A 22,239-nucleotide genomic window follows, 5' to 3' on the forward strand; every position below is an offset into this window, starting at 1 on the left:
CAGTGCATTATCTCCACCGCCACCGCCACCCCCTCACCCCCAACTCTACTTTGATTTAGTCCTTTCCTACTCTGTCACTTGTAACGGTTTGCTTTGCCCATAATGGGCTTTGTTTGTAAATATTCAACTGATGACACTGGTGTGCTCCTGCTGGCGATTATACGTTAACAAAAAACAAAATAATAGAATAATGATGTTGATGGTGGGAAGGTTGCTCAGCTGTGGGAGATAACACTTCTGGGGAGGAGAAAAATGCTTCACAGCTCACAGAACGAGAACTGAAAGTAGTTAAATCAAACCAAAGGTTCAAAGAGGGAAGGAATATTTCCCTGGAGTTTGAGTAACTGAAAAGTGATGGGGTCCGGGAGTAGGCAGGATTTTGTTTAAAGGGCATTTGAAATTTTAAAAACTGTTATATGCAGATAGTTTCAATTCTTTAAGTTTTATTTATTGTGGAATAAACTTGTACTTTTAAAAAAAAAACAAATTCACAAACCTTGCGTTAAAGATAAATTTTAAAGAAAATCCATCAAACCATCCCTCACTGAAAACAGAGGTCGAAGTGCAATCTCCTGCAGAATCCCTGCCCCCTTCTTCCTACCCAGGCTCCGTGACTATATACATACCTGGGAGATAGCAGCAGGAGGAGCCCATTCAGCCTTTCAATCCTGCCCCACCATTCAATGGGAAACAGCTGACCATTCAGCTCAGTCTCCTGTTCCTGCTGTGTTCCAATCCCCTTTCATGGCTTTACCTTGAAGAACTATATTTCAGTCCTCCTTAGGCTTCACTGCCATGTATACCAGCGATGTTGCTGTGTTATTGCTGGGTGTAGGCAGGGTTAATGTGATGGTGCTCTTCCTGGAGGATACACTCAGCGTCCCTCATCATCCTGCAGGAACATCAACTGGGTTTCAGCAATGAGAGATAGAACCCATTTCCAGGATATAGTCATCACTGGCTCAGCCAGCATTTATACCCCATCACTAGGTACCATTGAGATGATGGTCGTGAGCTGCTGTCTTGAACCATTCACCGTCCATTTGTCGCAGATAGACCGACAATGCTGGGAGGGAGAGAGTTGCAGGATTTTGGCCAAGTGATTCTCCATCTTTGGTTCTTCAAATGCTGGTTAACTTAATCACAATCTGCACATGATTTTGAGATTTCAGTCTGCAAATCTTCACCATCTAGCACTCTGTGTAAAGGAATATGTACAGATTAGAAATTCAGAACAGACTATTCTAGTTTCTCTGGAATATCTTTTTCCCCTTTCTTCCCCCAAAGCTGTAACCCTCCAGCCCACTTACTCTCTCCCACCATTCTGACTCTACTACCCCCTAATGTACACCCTCCTCATTCTCATGGAGTTACTGATAAACAGATCCATGTCACCACTTCCCATCCTGGTTTGACTCTGCACCCTTTCTGGGTTTACTTGCTTTCCCTTCAGTTGCTGCAAGTCAATAATGTAAGAGCAGAATGAAACAGACGGAAACAGAAAGGGAGGTGGCAGATCCTGGACAGAAGAGAAACCTTTAATCTGGGAGAATGGATCAGATTCTTCCTTGTTTCCCATTAGTTTATTCCCAGTATTACAATGAACTGGGGATGGAGAGTGGTCCCACGAGGGTGTAGTGACACTTTGACCCCCCAACTGATCAATACTACAAGCAGATACATTCCTCCTCAAGCCAATCACAGTGTGAAATACTTTCCCCTAATTACCCCAAAACACATGCTCCAAAACCCGCCCACATTCTGTACATATACAGTGCCGGGTTTCCCAATACACCTGTGGTTCCTGCCTCAGGAATTATGGAAGTTACAGTCCCCATGAAGTCACTGGAGCCCTGTCTCTGGAAAGTGAATGAAACGTGTGGGATGGAAGGGTGTTGTGTATAGGATCCCCATTCAGACAGACAGGACATTTAGCTTGTCACTGGGTTTGACTGAGACATCTGGTTAGACAACCCAATTTTTGACATAAGGAATATAGATTCAGTCAATTGCGGGGTGGAGGGGTCAATAAGTGGAAGCAGTTTTAGGCAGAGGTGGCTCAGTGGCTAGCACCTCTGCCTCACAGCTTCAGAGACCATGGTTTGATTCAAGCCTTAGGTGACCATGTGGAGTTTACACGTTCTCCCAGTGGCTGCATGGTTTTGTTCGGTGTTCCAGTTTCTTCCCAAAGTCCAACGATGTTCAGGTTAGGTGGATTCGCCATGGTAAACCACAGTGTCCATGCATGTGCAGATTAAGCCATTCACCATGGGAAATACTGGGAATGGGTGAGTCTGAATTATAGGATTGGTGTGGACCCGATGGATGAATACCCTGCTTCTGCACTGCAGGGATTCTATTCTATTCTCATGAAGAAGAATGTACCTATCTCAACGTGTTATGAATCTGTGGAATTCCCTATTCAAAACGCAGTGGATGCCAAGACAATGAGCAAATTTAATGGACAGATACAGATTTTAAATTTGCAATGAGCTGAAGGGTGAGAGAGAGAGGGGGAGAGGGGGAGAGGGGGAGAGGGGGAGAGGGGGAGAGGGGGAGAGGGGGAGAGGGGGAGAGGGGGAGAGGGGGAGAGGGGGAGAGGGGGAGAGGGGGAGAGGGGGAGAGAGAGAGAGAGAAGGTGGGAAAATCCAGCTGAGACCGAGGTGAGCTCAATCATCACCGTATTAAATGGTGGGGCTGGTTCGAAGGGCTGCATTACCTCTCCTGGGCCCAGGGCTTATCTTCTTACGGTAATAACTGGAAAGATGAATCCAAAACTCACCACCTTCACCAAAGGGGATTTTCGGAAACAGCAGGATAGTCAGATGGGTTAGCGTTCCAAACTTAGATAGTGAGGAAGCGTGTAGGAGATAATGGTTTTGCAATTTTAAACTGAGGGGTAACAGTGATTTATGGTTATAGATTGTGTCGTACATTCACACTGTCCAGAATACTCTGTTGTGAATATCTATTCTGTAATTTATTACAAAGCCAAGGTTACTGATAATGAAAAACAAAACACCCAGGATACATCGCCTCACCTCGTAATCTGACAAAAGACGCGTGATAAATCTGGTTGAATTTCGAACACAGATGGAAAGCGGGTAGATTAAATCCAGTCCGTAGATCCTGTGCTAAAACAATGAAGACTACAATAGGATGAGGCGGGAGTTGGTAATGTAGACTGGGAGCAAAGACTTTACGGTGGGATAGTTTACAGATAGTGGAGGAATATCAAAGCAATTTTTCGAAGTGCTCAGCAAAAGTTTATATATCAGTGAAAACGAAGGACTATCGGAAAAGGAATAATCTGCCATGGGTGTCTAAGGAAATAAGTGGAGTCTATCAAATTGAAATAGAAGGCATACAAATTGGCAAAGACCAAGGAGAAACTAGGAGATTAGAAAAACTTCAAAAGGTCAACTGAAAGCTTGATGGGAGTGGGTATAAAAAGTGATGAGTAGCAATGCCCAGGGACAGATAGCAGTTTACACTGTTAGAGGGAATACTGGATTAGTGGTGCTGGAAGAGCACAGCAGTTCGGGCAGCATCCAACGAGCAGCGAAATCGACGTTTCGGGCAAAAGCCCTGGGCTTTTGCCCGAAACGTTGATTTCGCTGCTCGTTGGATGCTGCCCGAACTGCTGTGCTCTTCCAGCACCACTAATCCAGTATTTGATTTTCAGCATCTGCAGTCATTGTTTTTACACTGTTAGAGGGAAACCTATTGTTTGGTGAACATATGGCCTCTGTAATTGTTGAAGCATTTAACAGTTACCAGAGAGATAATCCTGATCAAGTTAAAAATCACAGCACACTCCAAAAGCTTGTACTTCCAAATAAACCTGTCGGACTATAACCTGGTGTTGTGTGGTTTTTAACTTTGTCCACCCCACCCCAACCCCGGCTCCTCCATATCAGAATCCTGATAGACAGCTCCACTGAAACTGAAGCGCCTGTAAGGTACTTGAGGGAGCCACAGGGGGTGTGTGGGGGAGGGGTGTGTGGTTTAACCAGAGTTGAACTGAACTAGAGACTTTTTAACTGTTGTTGACATGGAGATAATCCTGAGAGACAGTCTCTATGCAGTCACAAATCACATAGGTAGAAGAATGGGAGCCATACATCGGACCTGATGCTGCCTAAAGGCGTTTTGCACATAAAATACCCAGGTAACTACCATGTCTCATCAATAAAGACTCAAAGAAGACCTCTCAGAGTTCTGTGCCTAGTTATTCCTATCCAGCAGGGTTCAGGAATATGAGTACACAGCAGTCAGTCTTCACAGTGGAGAACACGAAGAACATGCCAGTAATTGACAAGGAGACTGAGGAAGGTGAGGATCTAGATAATAACCATTATCGTGAAAGAGTTAGAGCTGGGCAAGCTAATGGCGCTAAAGGTAGACAAGTCTCATTGCCCTGATGGAATACATCCCAGGATACCAACAGAGTTAGGGGGAGAAATAGCAAATGCACTTAGAGTTATAGAATCTGACAGCAGAGACAGGCCCTTTGGCCCAAACTGGCCCATACCGACCAGAATGTCCATCCACACTAACCCCATTTCCCTGCACTTGGCCCATTTCCTTCTGACCCTTTCCTATCCATGTATTTGCCCAAATCCCTTTTACCTGTTGAGAGTGTTCCTGCCTGAACCACTTCCCCTGCCAGCCCCTCCCATATCCATCCCCCCCTCTGTGTAAAACAGGTGCCCCTCAGCTTCCCTTTGATTCTTTCCCCTCTAACCTTAAACTGATCCAATCAAACCGTCCGATCCTCGAGTTCCTGGGAAAAAGACGGAGTGCATTCACCTTATCCATGTCCCTCATGGTCTTATACACTTCTAGAAAAGAACTCCCTCAGTTTCCTCTGCTCTAAACATAAAATCCTCACTTGTCCAACCTCTCCCTATCACTCAGACCCCTGAGCCCTGGCATCATCCTTGTAAATTTCTTCAGCACCTTTTCCAGTTTAATAACTGAAACCTACACTGCACTCATCACATTTCCAGTGTTTCCCCACAGCGTTGGAACAGACATGACAACGCCAATGGATTACAATTAATGATCGATAATTTACCCCATTACAACAATCCCATTTTCATAGCTTTTTCCATGATGCAGGAATCCTTTTGTGTTTCCTGTTTCATGGTTAATTGTCCTCATACAAAACCAGTGGCTTAACTGTTCCTGGGAAATGTGCCATGATTGTTTAGACTTTCAAAAACCAATGAAATCTCTCTCCACAGTCCCCACACTAACATGGACTTCGCTGTCTCAGTACTTTTTTCCCCAATCACACTGACATTTGAAATACTCATCCACGGGCAGAATGCACCACCTTTCCATCCAGGTAAGGCCAATGATGCTCAGATCTGCACGGATCCAGTAACTATCAAAACTGAACATGAAGTTCAATTTGAATTTCTCAACTGTAAATCCCCCCTTTCAGTACTACACAACAGAGAAAACTGAAAGTGCTGGAAATCCTCAGCAGGTCTGGCAGCATCTGAAACGCTGACAGATGCAGGAAACATTGCAGCCTTGAAGAAGTGGTTAGATTATCACACCAGGCACGTGCGCTTGATGGCCAGTATGTAGAAGATGGGGGCATTGTGTTCAACAGTTTTATACCAGAGACTCTGACCTCATTTGATTCCATGTTTCTCTGCGATTCCCTCTTTTCGGAAGCAGGCAGGAGTGGGAAGCAGTGGAGAATGTAAATGATGGGTGACCTTCCTAGTGAGAGGATTCATGTATAGTAGCAGGGATCCCTTTCTGGAAGGGCCTTGGTGAGACCACACCTGGAGTACTGTGTATACCTTTGTTCCCCTTTCCCAAGGAAGGCTACCCTGGTTATTGAGAGAGTAAAGGAGGGTCACCAGCCTGAGTCCTGGGATGTGGAGATAGTTATGGGCTGCAGATGCTGGAAGTCAGAACCCATACAATGTGGATCTGGGGAAGTGCAGCAGGTCAGGCTGCATCACAGGAGCAGGAAGGTTGATGTTTTGGGTTGGAACCCTTTGTCAGCCCTGATGAATAGTCTTGACCCGAAATGTCACCTTTCCAGCCCCATCGTATTCATGCTGGTCATCAAGCACCTATTAATTCTAGTCCCACGTTCTGGCACTCAGCGTGTAACCGATATTGTAGTGCCTGGTGTGATCATCTCAACACTTCTTCAAGGCTGCAATGTTTCCTGCATCTGTCAGCATTTCAGATGGTGCCCGACCTGCTGAGGATCTCCAGCACTTTTTGTTTTTATTGTGGATTTCCCTCATTTTGCTCAAGCACTTAGAGTCAGAGAGCTGTACAGCTCCATATTTTGCTGACTATAATTCCTGGGATGGTAGGACTGATAGATGAAGAGGGACTCAATCCTCATTTCATCCTCCTTCCCTTTGGCTTTCTGAGCCGCTGACTACATCACTACTATTCTACCTCCCATTCCCTGTCCTGAATCTGACCCATCTAAGCCTACACTTTAGTTCCCATCCCCCTGATAGACTAGTTAAAACGACACCAATGGGACTGGCAAAAGCCTCCACCAGGAGATTTCTCCCAGCTCTGCCCAGGGGTAACCGGTCAGGCTGGTACAGGACCCACCCAGAAACGGTCCCAGTGCCTGAAGAATCTAAACCCTTCTCTGGTATACCATTTCGCCAGTCACACGTCCAGCTGATCTATCCTCTTATTCCTGCTCTCACTAGCCCATGGCACTGTGAGTAAGTCTGACATTATTTTATTTCAGGAGCTACATTTTACTGTATCCCTGATCTCCCTATATCCAGCTTTCAGGACCTCATCCCTTTGTTTAATGATGTCATTGGTATCGGTGTGTTCCACAACCACTGACTTTACCCTCCAGCTCCAGAATGTCCGGCAGTTGCTCCATGATAATCGCGGATCCTGGCAGCAGGGAGGTAACATACCATCCTGGATTCATGTCTGTGGCCACAGAAGTGCCTACCTGTACCCCTGACCATTGAATCCCCTGTCACTATAGCCCTGCCACTGTCTTTCCTCCGGTTCTGTACAGCAGAGCTATCTGTGGTATCATGAACCTGGCTGTTGCTGATTTCCCGAGAAGCCACTCCACACATTCACCCCCAACAGAATCCAAGCAGGATTCAGTATCTTTTTGAGAAGTGGATGATCACTGGGGATTCCTGCACTGCCTTCCTGAGCCTTTTATTTGGTTTGATGGTCACCCATTCCCTTTCTACCTTGCAGTGTGACGAACTCACTAAATATGCTGTCCATAACATTCTCAGATGCTCCACAGTGAGTACACTCATAACTCCAGGTCTGAAAAGCAGTTTCCCAGCAGCTGCAGGTGGGCCCACTTCCTGCACACATAGCCGTCAGGGACACTGAAAGTATCCCTTATTTCCCACATTGTACAAGAGGAGCACCCCACGGGTCTGAGGGCTCCTGTCACAACGTCTCTCTCGATTCAGCTAATTACTCCCATTAAGAGAATTTAATAGAACGTTCAACCTTTCTCCACTTCAAACATTTCCATTATATATCAAAAACCCCAATCTTTACTTAAGCTGATACGTTATATTTTAAAAACTTAACAAATACTCTGCAGGTATCACTTACAAATTGGCTGTTCCCATTGGGACCATGTGAACACTCAATGACAATGACAGGGCTGCACTGTCTGCTCACACCTACACTGCCCTCAGCCTCCTGTCCTGTTCTAATGCATCTCAATGGGAGCTCAGGAACTGCATCTCATCTTTCAGCTCAGCCCTTTGTAACCCCAGAGTCAACATGGACCTCAGCAGTTTCTGGATGAACAGAGAGTTGTCAGAACCTGGAACATTCCACCTGAAAATGTGCTGGAATTGGAGTCCACAAAGCATTTTAATGAGAATTTTGCAGGGAGTAGAAAATTAGGAGTTTACAGGTTAACATCATGAAGTGAGTGATTGGGACTAAATCTGACAGTTCCTGCAAAGAGACTAGGTATAATCTGGATAAATCTGTGCTCCCACTCAGGCCAAATCACCCAGGGGGGATTCAACCACAAATTTGAACATCTTTCTGCATGTTGCTTCACAAAAGTATTGGAGATATTTTCCCAGAGACAAAACAGACAGCCCTTTCTCCTTCCACAGTAAAATGCTAATGATATCCAGATCCTGATGACTCCGCTGAGTGCAGAAATCTGCTTTTTTGAGATCCTGTCCTCAATTATTCTCATTTAATATCCCATAAAAAGAATTCACAAAACAAATCTCAGCCAGTGCAGGATGAATTGGAAAGACAAATATTTCTCTGGTATGTGTCTGATGTGTAAATGCTCCTCTTCAAATCAACCCTCCCCCACCCAGGAAGAGGACATGTCCATGCACCTTGCTGTACCGTGCCCCCAGTAAAAATGACGGCCATAACCCAGGACCTATCACTGACTGAGGCCCACAGCCGTTTTCCCATTTGCTGAAAACATGGGACCAAGACTTTCTAATTCAGGACTAACACCCTGTACAGACGTGTAAATAAAACCTCCCAGTCTAAACTGAATCATTTTCTCCCGGTTTCCGCTGCCTCTCCCCCTTCCCAGTTTCCAGCTCCTGCACACACCAAGGGCCATTCCGTGTCCATTGACCCTTCCTCAGAACAGATGGCAGCTGGGAAAATTAGACTCCCTACAGTGTGGAACCAGGCCATTCGGTCCAACAAATCCACACTGACCCTCCGAAGAGTATCCCACCCAGACCCATTCCGCAACTCTGTTATTCTAAATTTCTCCTGAACAACGCAGCTCACCTACACATCCCTGAACACGACGGGAAATTTCGCTTGGCCAATTCACCTAACCTACACATCTTTGGACTGCAGGAGATAGGGGTAAAAGAGTAACTAATAGGTGGGATGGAGCGACCCTTCAACAACATGGCAACATTTACTCATCTCCTCTCCCCGACCTTATCTCAGATCCAACCCTCCAACTCAGCACCTCCCTCAAACTGTCCCATCTGTCCATCTTCCTTCCCAATTATCCACTCCACCCTCTCACCATTACCCCCACCTGCATTTTCCTATCACCTTCCCCACTACCTTCCCACCAGCCCTACACATCCATCCTATTATCTGTCCTCTTCCCCACCCTCACATTCCTGAAGAAGTGCTTAGGCCCAATATGTCAATTCGCCTTCTCCTTGCATACTGCCTGACTTGCTGTGCACATCCAGCGCCACACTTTAACACAAATTGGAAGAACATCACCTCATCTTGTACCTGGCGACTCTTCAGCCCTCTGGCCTCAATATTGGATTCCATGATTTTAGGTCTTACGTCTCCTATGTACTAGTGTCCTAGCCCCCATCCCATAGACCAGGCCCTGTTATTACATCGCCTGCAATTATACACTACCTAGGGTTAGTCACTAACAGTCTCCATAAACAGCTATTCACCCTCCCCCAGCCAGATCGTTATACATTCCTTTGTCCAACTGCTCCCATCGCGTTCTTTGGAATCTATCACCCCCTGACTGTGGCTCTGCCCTGGGATGAGCTTCATCATTCAGTGAATGGGGCAGTATCACAGAGCACAGCGGCTGGGGGCTATTCAGCCCATTGGGGCTGTACTTTCTTCCTCTGGAGATGCTGCCAATCTGCCCTTACTCCACTCCCATTTACCAGTAGCCCTCCACATTTATCCTCAAATAGTTAAATTCCAAATCTGTTTTGACAATAACAAAAGCTGCATCCAGCTGTGGTTCAAACTGTTCCAGATGCTCAGAACCTACTGAGTTTTTAACCTGCATTATTTGCCAATTACCTGAAGGTAGTTACCAAAAATTGTGACAATAATTTCTCTCAGTGTCTCTGTAAATTAAATATCCTGGAAACAAATCTGTTTCTGGTTGAAATCACTGCTTAAGCTCCTCAGCTCCAAGGAGAATTGTCAGGTCTTTTGCTAACTTTCCATAAAAGAGAAATGTATCATAATTTTAATTTATTAGTGTCATAGAGATGCACAGCATAGAAACAGACACTTCGGTCCAAATCGTCAATGCCGCCCAGATATCCTAAATTAATCTTGTCCCATTTGCCAACACTTGGCCCATATCCTTCTAAAAGTTTCCTAAACACGTACCCAATCAGATACCTTTTAAATGTAATCGTACCAGCCTCCACACTTCCTCTGGCAGCTCATTCCACACACGTACCATATTCAGCTTGAAAACATTGCTCTTTAGATCGCCTTTCTATCTTTTCCCTCACACCTCACGTCTGTGCTCTCTGGTTCTGGACTCGCCTAACCTGGGAATAAGACCCTGGCTGTTCACCCTAACCATGTCCTTCACGATTTATCAACCTCGAAGGTCACCTCTCAGCATCCGATGCTCCAGTGAAAACAGCCCGAGCCTATTCAGCCTCTCTGTATGGGTCAAACCCTCAACCCTGGAAACATCTTCGCACATCTTTTCTGAATCCTTTCAAGCTTTATAATATCATTCCGATAGCAGGGAGACCAGGACTGAAAGCAGAATTCCAGAAATGGCTGAATCAATGTCCTGTACAGCTGCAAAATAATGTCGCAACTCCTATACTCAATGCACAGACCAATAAAGGCAAGTATACCAAACGCCTTCTTCACCACCCTGCCTATTCCAATTTCAAAGAACTATGAACCTGCACCTCAACATCTCTTTGTTCAGCAACACTCCCCAGGCCCTTCCCATTAAATGTATAAGTCCTGCCCTGATTTGTTTTTCCAAAATGCAGCACCTCACATTTATCTGAATTCCACTCCATCTGACACTCCTCAGCCCAGTTGATTGAAGTCTCATTGTACTCTGAGGTAACTTTCTTCCCTGTCCACTGCATCTCCAATTTTGGTGTCTATGCAAAGTCACTAATCATAGCTCCTATATTCACATACAAATCATTTATATAAATGATGAAAAGCAGTGGACCCAACACCAATCCTTACACCATATTGCTCAGCACAGACCTCCAGTCTGAAAAGCAACCCTCCACCACTATCCTCTGTATCCAGTTTTCCAGCCAATTTTGTATAATTTGTTAACCAGTCTGTTATGTTGAACCTGTTGAACATCTTTCTTGTCACCAAGTTAGTGATTTCCATGCACAAAGCCATGCTGACTATTCCTAATTATTTCTTGCCTTTCCAATTACATCCAAATCCTGTCCCTGAGAAGCCCTTCCAACAACTTGCCTGTCTTCAGGCTCACCGGTGTATTGTTCCCTGGACTTTCCTCATCACCTTTCTCAAATAATGGCGCCCGTCTTACAGCACCTCACCTGTGGCTATTGGTGATACAAATATCTCAGCGAGGGGCACGGCAATCACTTCCCTAACTTCCCACAAGGTTCTGGGACACACCTGATCAGGTCCCAGGGATTTATTCAGCTTTATGTATTATAAGCTATCCAGTACCTCATTCTCTGTAATATGAACACTTGTCAAGTTATCCCTATTTATTTTTCCAAACTGTCTCACTTCCACATCCTCTAAGTAAAAGCTGACATGGTTCCACAGACAGCCTTGCTGATCTTTGAGGGTCCCTAATCTCTGGTGGTTACTCTTTTGTCCTAGGTGTATTTGTCGAATCTCTTTGGGTTCTCCCTTAAACCTATTTCCCAAAGCTATCTCATGTCCCCTTTTAGCCATTGGTTTCCCCCAACTATACTCCTACTGCCCTTTTACTCCTGGAGGGATTCACGCAAACCCAGCTGTCTGTACCTGCCATATCCCTCCTTCATTTTCTTGACCAGGCCCTTAATTTCTCTCGACAGGCAGCATTCCCTACACCTCCCAGCCTTGGCCTTAACAGGAACATACTCTCTGTGTACTCTCGTTGTTGCAGGCCTATGGAGGCAATGGCAGATGAGGACAGAGAAGCAATCATTCTCAGTAAAGAGGTGGTGTTGGGAAATATAACAGCCTAAAGGTAGATGGGTCGTCTGGCCGTGATGGAGTGCATCCCAGGGGACTATAACAGATGGCAGAGGCTAAATAGCAAACGCACTCTTGATAATTCACTGAAATGTGCTGGACACTGGGACGGTTCTGACAGATTAGATAGCTGCAAATGTGATGCCAATATTTTAAAATGGACCTGTTCGCATAACTTCTGTAGAGGGGGAAATGCTCGATCTCTCAAGGAAGAAATAGCGAGCTATCTGGATCGAAATTGTCTCAGAGCAGACACAGCATCGATTCAAGAAAGGTAGACAACACTAAGCTGAGTGGTAGAACAATGTGTGCAGAGGCCACTGTAAGTCTGCAGAGGGATACGGATAGGTTAAGTGAATGTGTAAGGGTCGAACAGATGGAGGACAATGTTGGGAAATGTGAGGTCATCCATTTTGGTCGGACTAACAGCTAACTGATGAAATGGTGAAAACATGCAGCACGCTGCTGTACAGAGGGAGCTGGATTTCCTTGTGCATGATTCACAGGAAGTTGGTTTGCAGGTGCAGCAGGTAAATAAGACAGTGAAGGTAATATTGTTTTTCATTGCGAGAGGGATGGTTATGCTGCAGCTGTACAGGGAGCTGGTGAGGCCACACCTGGAGTACTGTGTACAGGTTTGGTCTCCTTACTTCAGGAAGGATGTACTGGCACTGGAGAGGGTGCAGTGGAGGATCACTAGTTTGAGTCAGGATTTCAGAGGGTTGGCGTATGCGGAGAGATTGAGAAAACTAGTTCTATACTCATTGGAATTTCGAAGTATGGGGGGTTTGATTGGAAAAAAATTGAAATTATTAATGGAGTAGATAAACTAGAAGCAGGGAGGTGATTTCCACTGGGGACGGAGCAAACTAGGGAGCAGAGAGTCAAAATAAGGGGATATCAGATTTAGGACTGAGTTCAGGATGGACTTCTTCAGATAAATCTGTGAATCTGTGGAATTTGCTGCTGAGTGCAGCAGTTGATGTTATCAACTTGACTATCGTTAGGTCAAAAGGTAGATTTGTGAACAGGAAAGGAGTTAAGGGTTATGGTGAGAGAACAGGACAGTGGAGCTGAGACCATGAAAAGATCAGCCCTGACCTTATTGAATGGCAGAGCAGGCTCGAGGGGCCAGGTAGCCGACTCCTGCTCCTCTTCCTTCTGTTCTTATGTTCCCACTTTCCAGCTGTCCCTTTACCTGGGAATAGCAAAGAAATATTGAAAGTTCTCGCCTTGTACCGTCAAAATTCGCCTTTGTCCAATTTAGAACACCGTTTAGATCTGGTTTATTATTTTCTGTAACTATTTTAAAACTAGTAGAATTATCAGAGAATCCTGAGTGTGTGGAAGCAGGCCATTCGGCCCATCACATCCACACTGACCGTCAAAGCCTCCTACCTTAAACCTGTAACGCTACATTTCCCATGCCTAATCTACCGAGCCTGCGCATCCCTGAACAATCTGGGCAATTCAGCCTGGAATATCCACCCACCCTGCATATCTTTAGATAGTGGGAGGAAACCACAGCAAACAGACGAAACCCACGCAGGTAATAACAACAAGGTGATCATCCCTTTCTTATTTCCCAGGTCAACCTAAATAACTTCGCTGGACGTAATCTCAGAATATCCTCCCTCAGCACAACTGTAATGCTACCCCTAATCAAAAAGGCCACTCCGCCTCTTCTCATGTCCCCCTTTCTATCCTTCCTCTTGCATCGATACCCTGGAACATTACGCTGCCAGTCCTACCCATCTCTGAGCAACGTTTCTGTAATACCCATGATATCCCAGTGCCACATTCAAAACCATACCCTGAGCCCATCTGCCTTCCCTGTCAGGCCTCTTGCATTGAAGTAAATGCAGTGTAACTTGTCAGTTCTACCTGGTTCTGTGCCTTGCCCTTGTCTGCCTTGACTGTCTGACTTCTGAACTGTACCAGCCTCAGACTTACCTCTTTTCTCACCATCTCTTTGAGTTTACCCACACTTCCTCACTGGTTTACTGACTCCTGAGTAGTACGAGCAAATCTCCCTGCCTGGATATCAGACACCTTCCAATTCAGGTACAATCCATCCTTCTTATGCACATCAACTCTACTCAAGAGGAGATTACAATGATCAAAAGATGTGAATCCTTCTGCCCTACACCAGCTCCTTAGCCAATCATTCATCTCCTCCATCCTGCTATTCCTACTCTCACGAGCATGTAGCACCTGGAGTAATCCACATATTATGACCGAGGACCTGGTTTATGATATTCCAGGCTAATTTGCTATATTCTCTCATCCGGATCTTTTCCCCTTCTTATGTCATTGGTACCAATGTACAATGACCCCCCCACTGGTCATTCTTTCCTTTGAGAATATTCTGCTACCTGTCCGAAACATCCTTGACCCTGGCACCAGGGTGGTACCACCCCATTCTGATGTCTCACTGTCAGCTGCAGAAACAGCAGTCTGTGCCCGACTAGAAAGTCCCTGATCATCCTTGAGCGTTTGGAATCTGATATACCTCTGATTATAGTGGAGTCAATCTCAGTACCAGTAACTTGGCTGTCAGTGCAACATTCCCTGAAATTCTATGACAACCTACATTATCCAAAACAGTAAACTTGTTTGAGATGGGGATAGCCACAGGAGACTCATGGCTGAAAAAATGTGTTGCTGGAAAAGCGCAGCATTAAAGGAGCAGGAAAATCGACGCTTCGGGCATAAGCCCTTCTTATGCCCGAAACGTCGATTCTCCTGCTCCTTTGATGCTGCCTGACCTGCTGCGCTTTTCTAGCAACACACTTTTCAGCTCTGTTCTCCAGCACCTGCAGTCCTCACTTTCTCCACAGGAGACTCATGCTCGACCTACCTCCCTCTCCTACCTTTCCCAGAGGTAACCCATCTACCTGACTGTATCTGCAGTTTTCCGGCCTGAAACACATCCTGACTCTTGTAAATTCTTCATTACCATGAAGCACTACTCCATCTGATCCATGTGATCCAAGAGGATTTGCATCACTTCCTGCAGGCTATCATCAGGATCACTCAAACTCCCCCTACTCTCCTCCAGGAAGTGCACATCACTGTACGAATGGCCATCTCTGCACCTTAATCTGTAGACCCAGAAAAAGGCAGAGTCTTACAGCTTTACAAAAGACTACTCTCGAATACATTAGAACCTGTATTTTATATTTAAAACATTGAACCAAAAGATCATAACAGAGGCACTTAAACTAGTAAACACTCACCCTACTGAATGTTGTGGATTTTAAAAAGTAAAACAGAGTAAGATTTACCTTTTAAGAGACTGAAACCCACTGAGCTGATCCCCGGCTGCGAGTCACAGACATACAGCACGGAAACAGGCCCTTCAGTCAAACTCGTCCATACCGACCAGATATCCGAACCTAATCTCGTCCCATTTGCCAGCACTTGGTCGATATCCCTCTAAACCCTTCCTATTCATATACCCATCCAGATGCCTAATAAATGTTGCAATTGTACCAGCCTTCACAACTCCCTCTGGCAGCTCGTTCCATAAACGCAACACCGTCGCATGAAAATGTTGCCCCTTCGGTACTTTTTATATCTTTTCCCCTCTCACGCTAAATCTATACCCTCTAGTTCTAGACTCCCCCACTCCAGTGAAAATACCTTGTCTATCTATCCGATCCATGCTCATGATTTTAGAAACCTCTGAGACCACTCCTTAGACTCTGACACTCCAGGGAAAACAGCCCCAGCCTGTACAGCCTCTCCCTATATCTCAAACCCTCCAACCCTGGCAATATCCTGATAAATCTTTTGTGAACCTTTTAAGTTACACAACATCCTTCTGATAGGTGGAGAACAGAATTGCGCACAATATTGCAAGAGTGGCCAAACCAATGTTCTCAACAGCTGCAACCAGACCTCCCAACTCTCTTACTCAATACAATAAAGGAAATCATACCAAACACCTTCACTATCCTATCTACCTGCACCTCTCCTTTCAAGGAGCTGTGAACCTGCACAACAAGGTCTCTTTGTTCAGCAACACTCCCCAGGACCTGACCATGATGTGTATCAGTCCTGCTAAGCTTTGCTTTTCCAAAATGCAGCACCTCGCACTTATCTGATTTGAACTCCATCTGCCACTCCTCAGCCCATTTGCCCATCTGATCAAAATCCCATTGAAATCTGAGGTAGCCTTCTTCACTGTCCACTTCACCTCCAATTTGGTGCCATCTACAAACTTACTAACTATACCTCCTGTGTTCACATCCAAATCATTTATATAAATGATGAGAGGTAGTGGACCCAGCACCAATCCTTGTGGCATTCCACTAGTCACAGGCCTCCAGTCTGAAAAATAATCATCCATCACCACCACCCTCTGTCTTCTGCCTTTGAGCCAGTTCTATATCCAGATGGCTACTTCCGTGCGATCTAACCTTGCTAACCAGTCTCCCATGGGGAACCTTGTCGAACGCCTTACTGAAGTCCATACAGATCACAACTACTGCTCTTCCCTCCTCAATCCTCTTTGTTACTTCTTAAAAACCAGATCGAGTATGTGACACATGATTTCCCATGCAGAAAGTTATGCTGACTATGCCTAATCAGTCCGTGCTTTTCCAAATACACGCAAATCCTGTCGCTCAGGGCTCCCTCCAACACCTAGTCGAGCACAGCGTCTGTAGTTCCCGAGCTTGTCCGAACCGCCTTTGTTAAATAGTAGCACCGTATTAACCAACCCGCAGTCTTCTGGCACCTCGGCTGTGACTATCAATAATACAAAAATCTCAGCAAGAGGCCCAGAAATCACTTCCCTCGCTTCCTACAGAATTTTAGGGTACACCTGATCAAAGCCTGGGGATTGATCCACCTTTATGCGTTTCCAGACATCCACTACTCTGCAGTATGGACATTTTTCAAGATGTCACCATTTATTTCCCCACATTCTACATCTCCCGTGTCTTTCTCCACAGTAAATACTGTTGCAAAATATTGCATCTTGATAAAACAAACAAGGGCAGGACTTACACTCATTAAAAGTAAGGCTTTGAGTAGTGATATGGAACAAAGAGACCGAGGAGTTCAGGTCTTCTTAGTCTGTGTCACATGTAGACAGGGTGGTTAAGAAGGTGGTTAGCACACTTACCTTCATTGCTCAGACCTCTGAGTACCGGAGTTGGGAATTTAGGTTGAGGCTGTACAGGATGCTGGGGAGGCCTCTTCTGGAATACTGTGTCCAGTTCTGGTTGTGCTGTTACAGGAAGGATATTATTAAATTGGAGCGGTTTCGGAAGAGACTAACCGGGATGTTGCCATGAATGGAGGAATTGTGTCACAAGGAGAAGCTGAATAGGCTGGGATGCTTTTTCACCACAGCGTAGGAGGTTGAGGGATGACCTTAGAGGTTTATAAAACCATAAAGCGTGTACATAAGGGGGTGTGGGGGGATTCAAGACCTGGGTGCATACAATTTTAAAATAGATGAGAAAGGTTTAAAAAATAAATTGGGGATTTGTTTTTACTTTTACATGTGTGAAGTGAACTCCCAGAAAAAGAGGCAGCTGTGAATACAATTACAATGTTTAAAAGACATTTAGACAAGTACATAAATAGGAAATGTTTGGATGAATGTGGACCAAGCGGAGGCAGGTGCGATTAGATTAGTTGGGAATTATGGTCGACACGGACTGGTTTAACCACAGGGTCTGTTACTGTGCTCCCAAGAAAATCGACCAATCACGTGTCATCTATTCTAGTATCACCTTTTCTGACCTGATGTCCAATGGAGCCTGTCATATTCCTATAATAAACATCTCAGCGGTATACAGAACAGAAAAACGCTCTAGTGGTCCATTGAGTCTGTGAGAAAGAAAACTACCACCGAAGTATCCTCATCTATTTTCCAGTACTTGTGGAAAAGTGTCATCTATCATGGCATAGCAAGTGCACACTAAATACATCTCAAATGTTTTGGGGATTTGTGTCTCCCACCCTCACAGACAGTGAGGTTTAGTGCAACTGGTGCTCGATGATGACATCACCCACAGGAACACAGAGCAGCTGGGTCTGTGCAAACCAGAGATCGCCCATACATTGGGAAGGATGGCAGGGTCCCTGAGAGGGGGCACAGGAGAGTTACCAGGATGGTTCAAGGAATGGGGGATTTTAGTTGCAGGGACATGGGTGTTGTTAATACATATCAAGAATATCCATCTATAATAGATGGACTCTCGTTCTCAACCTCTCCCCTTGCCTGGGCTGTCGTAACCTTCAGGTTAAACCACCACCAGACATCTCTCCCTAATAAGAGAGCAGCCCTATGGTCTGGTAGGACAATGCTGACTTTACCTTTTACACAGTGATGCCACTGTGCATCGGGGGTGGAGAGAGGGAATGCTGAAGGTGGTGGATGGGACACCACTCAGGCACAGTGCTTTGTCCTGGAGGATGTTCACTTTCTTTAATACTGTTGAGGGCTGCACCGATGCAGGCAAGTGTAGAATGTTCCAACACGATCCTGATGTGTGCCTTATAGACAACAAACAGACATTGAGGAATCAGGGGTTTGGGAAAACTGAGATTGTTCTCCTTGTAGCAAAGGAAATTGAGGGGAGCTGAGAGACAAGTGTCTGCAAAACATATACATTAGGATGTTAAACCTTACAGTCATCAACTCATCGTACAAGGATTACTGGACACATATTGAAGATTTCGGGGAGATCTATTGACAGGGTGGTTTGATTCAAAGGAGAATTTTTACGCAGAAAATGGATTTGAGCTGAACAATATACTCACACACAGTGCAAATATCCAGGTCCTGATGAATGGAGTAATTCAATCAGCGTTTGGTGTTACAATTACTGAGATTCCCATCTGAATATCCACCTGTAGTATCCTGTAATACAAGTTTATAAAATCTGTCACTGTCAGGTCAGGTTAGAAACTCACACCATCCCCTCCTCCTGGGCCAGGATGACTGGACACATTACCCCTTGTGGAGACCAGTAGTCAGTTCAGGGGGAAATCTATGTGGGTTTCTATGAGTTTCCAACTTGGGACTTCATGTGACTGAACAGGGCAGATCTTTGCCACATGGGACAGAATGTTCCAAGAGTCAGTGAGATGTGGCGACCAGGATTTCCTTCCTTCTGTGCTGCCGCTGTGCCTCATCAATAAGACATGGGGGGGGGGGGTGAAAGGCTCATGCAGCTCGATGGGCAAGTTGTCTCCATTCTCACTAAGGGGCAGCAAGATCCTCCCAGTCATTCCAAAGAGTCTCTCTGAAAAGACAGCAACTCAGCATGCTTCCCACTGGCCGGTGCTCCCTGGAAAGATTTAGAAGAATGAGGGGGGTATCTCCTGGAAAATGCAGAACAGTAAACTTCTAAAAGGATTATAAACTGTTTACAGACAGGGATTCGTTGGAAAAGTGTACAAGTTGGTAAAAGGAGCATAACTTGGGATAATGTGAATTTGTTTATTTTGGAGGAGGTAATAAAAGAACAGAGGACTATTTAAATGGTGGAAACTGTAGAAAGCTGCAACACAAAAGGGACCAGGGGTTAACTGTACAGGAAACACAGAAAGCTAGCACACAGTTACAACAGGTCATCAGGAAGGGGAATGGAATATTGTTCCTGATTTCAGGGGATTTGCAGTAGAAGAGTTTCGAGTATATTCCTGAGAGCCACTTTATATAGTGCGAGTGAGACCACATCTGGAGTAATGAGAGAAGGTTTGGTCCTTTATTTAAGGAAATACATCACTTCATCGGAAGCATTTAGAGAAGATTGACTGGGATGATCGCTGGTTTGCAGGGACTCTCTTTTAAGAAAAGGCTGAAGAAATTGGGACTCGACTCACTGGATTTGTGGGAGAATGAGAGGGGACCTTATTGAAACATATAGGCTTATTAAAGGGTATGACAGGGTAAATACTGAGAGGATGCGTCCCATCAAGAGGGAACCTAGAACCAGACTCTGGGTCAGTTGCAGAATCAAGGGTTTTGTTTTAGATTTGTCAACTTTAATGCAACACAGACATGGGTAAGGGGTTTCAGTAGCAATGGAGCTGGGGTGAGGTGGAGAAAAACAACATTTTAGAGATTGGAATTCCTGGTGTTTGCGATTGTGTCGATGTCTGATCAGAAGATCAGCTTGGGGTCAGAATATGAGAGCAATATTGTGAAGAGTGTAGTTCTGCCTCAGGCATTTACCAGTGAGAGGGAAAGGAATTTGTAATAGCAACTGAAGGCAAGGGGTTTAACCATTGCAGTGTTTCATTGGAGGAAATTGCAGCCAATCAAGTTGTAGGCGTGTGGTAAGCAGTTTGATGAATGAGTAACAGTGGAGCAATGGAGAGGGATGATAGGGAGAGAGAGCTGGGCATTGTCAGTGTACATGTGAAACCAATACGATGTCACCTCCTGGCAGTATGTAGGTGAGATACAGGAAGGAACAAAGATAGATCCTGGATGGACACCACATATGAAGAATTCAGAAAGGGAGAGTGGAGATGGAGCAGGATTTTCCAACAACCTTGAGGTCAAATATTCGTTCTTAGCAGAATTGGAGAGAAGGTCATAACCAGAAAAGACAGACAGAACAACGAACAATATTTGTGAATGGGTGAGGGGGAGTGATGAGGAGAAACCAGACTCCAAAACTGCTATTTCTACAACAGTGACATCACCCAACTCCACCCTAGTCTCAGCCCATTTACTGAAATACTCGTCCATCCCGGTGTTATCTCCAGACTTCATTATCCAAACACACTCCCGTCCAGCCTCCCACATTCAACTTCCATGTAATCTCAAGAGTATCTAAAACCCTACTGCCTAAGCGCTCACTTGTACCAAAACTTGTTGATCCATCAAAAGGCTCCTATTAACAAGCAACAATTTAAAATTCTCACCCTTGATGTAATTCCTGGCTGTGAACATCCCTGTCTCCCTGCACCACACAACCCGAGAGACCTCGACAGCTCATTTTCTTTCAGACTCCCAAAGATGCATTTATTCATTGCTTCACCAGTCTGGCTGTTTCGACACGGTCATGGGAACACAGTCTGGAATTCGCAAACTAACCCTCTCAGACTTGCTTTCCTCAAAACCTGCTTATTTGACGATATTTTTGATCACCTGACCTAATATCCCCATCTGTGGCCTTATGTCAGAAATTCTCAATTTCTGTGAAATTATAAAAATGATAAAAATACAAACTATTGCTGATTTGCACACACATTGTCAACTCTTCACTGTCGCTGAGTGAATAATCTGTAACATCTCTTACCCAAGAACATTGTGGGAGCACCTTCACCACACGAACTGCAGCTGTACAAGGAAGTCAAACATCACCCTCTCCACAGGCAATGGGACTCTGGCATTAATCACTGGTGGCTGTGGACAGAGAAACACAGTTGATATTTCAGGGAGTGCTAAATGCATTACAGGAAGTGAGAATGTTGCAGAATTTGATGGTCAGAAATGGAAGGAAAATGCACTCTTTTGTTGAAAAAAAAAGAATTATTCACTGGCAAAGATACTGTGGAAAATTTAGTCCGTTTAGAGAGCAGCACATTGTCAGGGGTTGGGCAGCAGAGGAAAATTAACTTACAAAAGGTCTGTGAAAGTAACAGTAAAACACTAAACAAGCCAAACAGCCTGTGTCCAAAGACTTTAACTCCCCTTCCTGCTCCACCAAGAACATGCAGGTCCTGGGCCTCCTCCACCGCCAAATCCCAGGCATCTGATGCCTGGACGAAGAACACCTCATCATCTGTGTTCGGACCCTCCAACCAGATGGGATCAATGTGGATTTCACCAGTTTCCTCATTTCCACTCCCCCTACCTTATCCCAGATCCAGCCTTCCAACTCAGCACCGCCCTCTTCACCCGTCCTACATGTCCATCTTCCTTCCCACTGATCGGCTGCTGCCTGACCTGCTGTGTTTTTCCAGCATCACACTTTTTGACATTGAAAACATCCTGACTCTCACACTGCGTAAATCCTGCCCTCTCACTTCCTGCCAGGGAAGGCTGCGCATGCGTCCCCCTGCAGCTTGCCCCTTACAAAGTCGACGGCTACACACATGTCCCGTGGATCACTGCCCCCAAGAAGGATGGCGTGATCACTCACAATTTCACCATTTTCCGGTTTGCCACAAACATGGGCCTGGGATTTTCAAATTTGTGTTTTCCGATGTGCACTAAGTTCTGTAAAATGTCTCAGCCCATTCCATTAAAATTTCCTTCTCTTCCTGGTCAATAGGTCATTCCATAACCGTGCCCTGCACCTTCACACATTTCCAATG

At 45.2% G+C, this 22,239-nt stretch overlaps 1 long non-coding RNA gene across 3 annotated transcripts in view; it reads right to left on the reverse strand.

The window, feature by feature from the left end:
* Nucleotides 1-423: 423 nt before the first annotated feature.
* Nucleotides 424-22,239, reverse strand: part of LOC140470071 (uncharacterized) — a 29,442-nt gene continuing 7,626 nt past the window's right edge. Inside the window, exons 3-8 of one of the 3 annotated variants that reach the window (XR_011956341.1) lie at nucleotides 21,219-21,325; nucleotides 18,724-18,823; nucleotides 17,075-17,179; nucleotides 13,042-13,138; nucleotides 3,042-3,129; nucleotides 424-1,198 (exon numbers count right to left, since the gene is read on the reverse strand). This is a non-coding gene — a long non-coding RNA (uncharacterized lncRNA). Of the gene's footprint in view, nucleotides 1,199-3,041; nucleotides 3,135-13,041; nucleotides 13,139-17,074; nucleotides 17,180-18,723; nucleotides 18,824-21,218; nucleotides 21,326-22,239 lie in introns of all 3 variants that reach the window. The other 2 variants (XR_011956340.1, XR_011956342.1) reach the window with 2 other exon arrangements.

This window comes from Chiloscyllium punctatum, chromosome 50, assembly GCF_047496795.1.
Source record: "Chiloscyllium punctatum isolate Juve2018m chromosome 50, sChiPun1.3, whole genome shotgun sequence".
Lineage (NCBI taxonomy): Eukaryota > Metazoa > Chordata > Chondrichthyes > Orectolobiformes > Hemiscylliidae > Chiloscyllium > Chiloscyllium punctatum.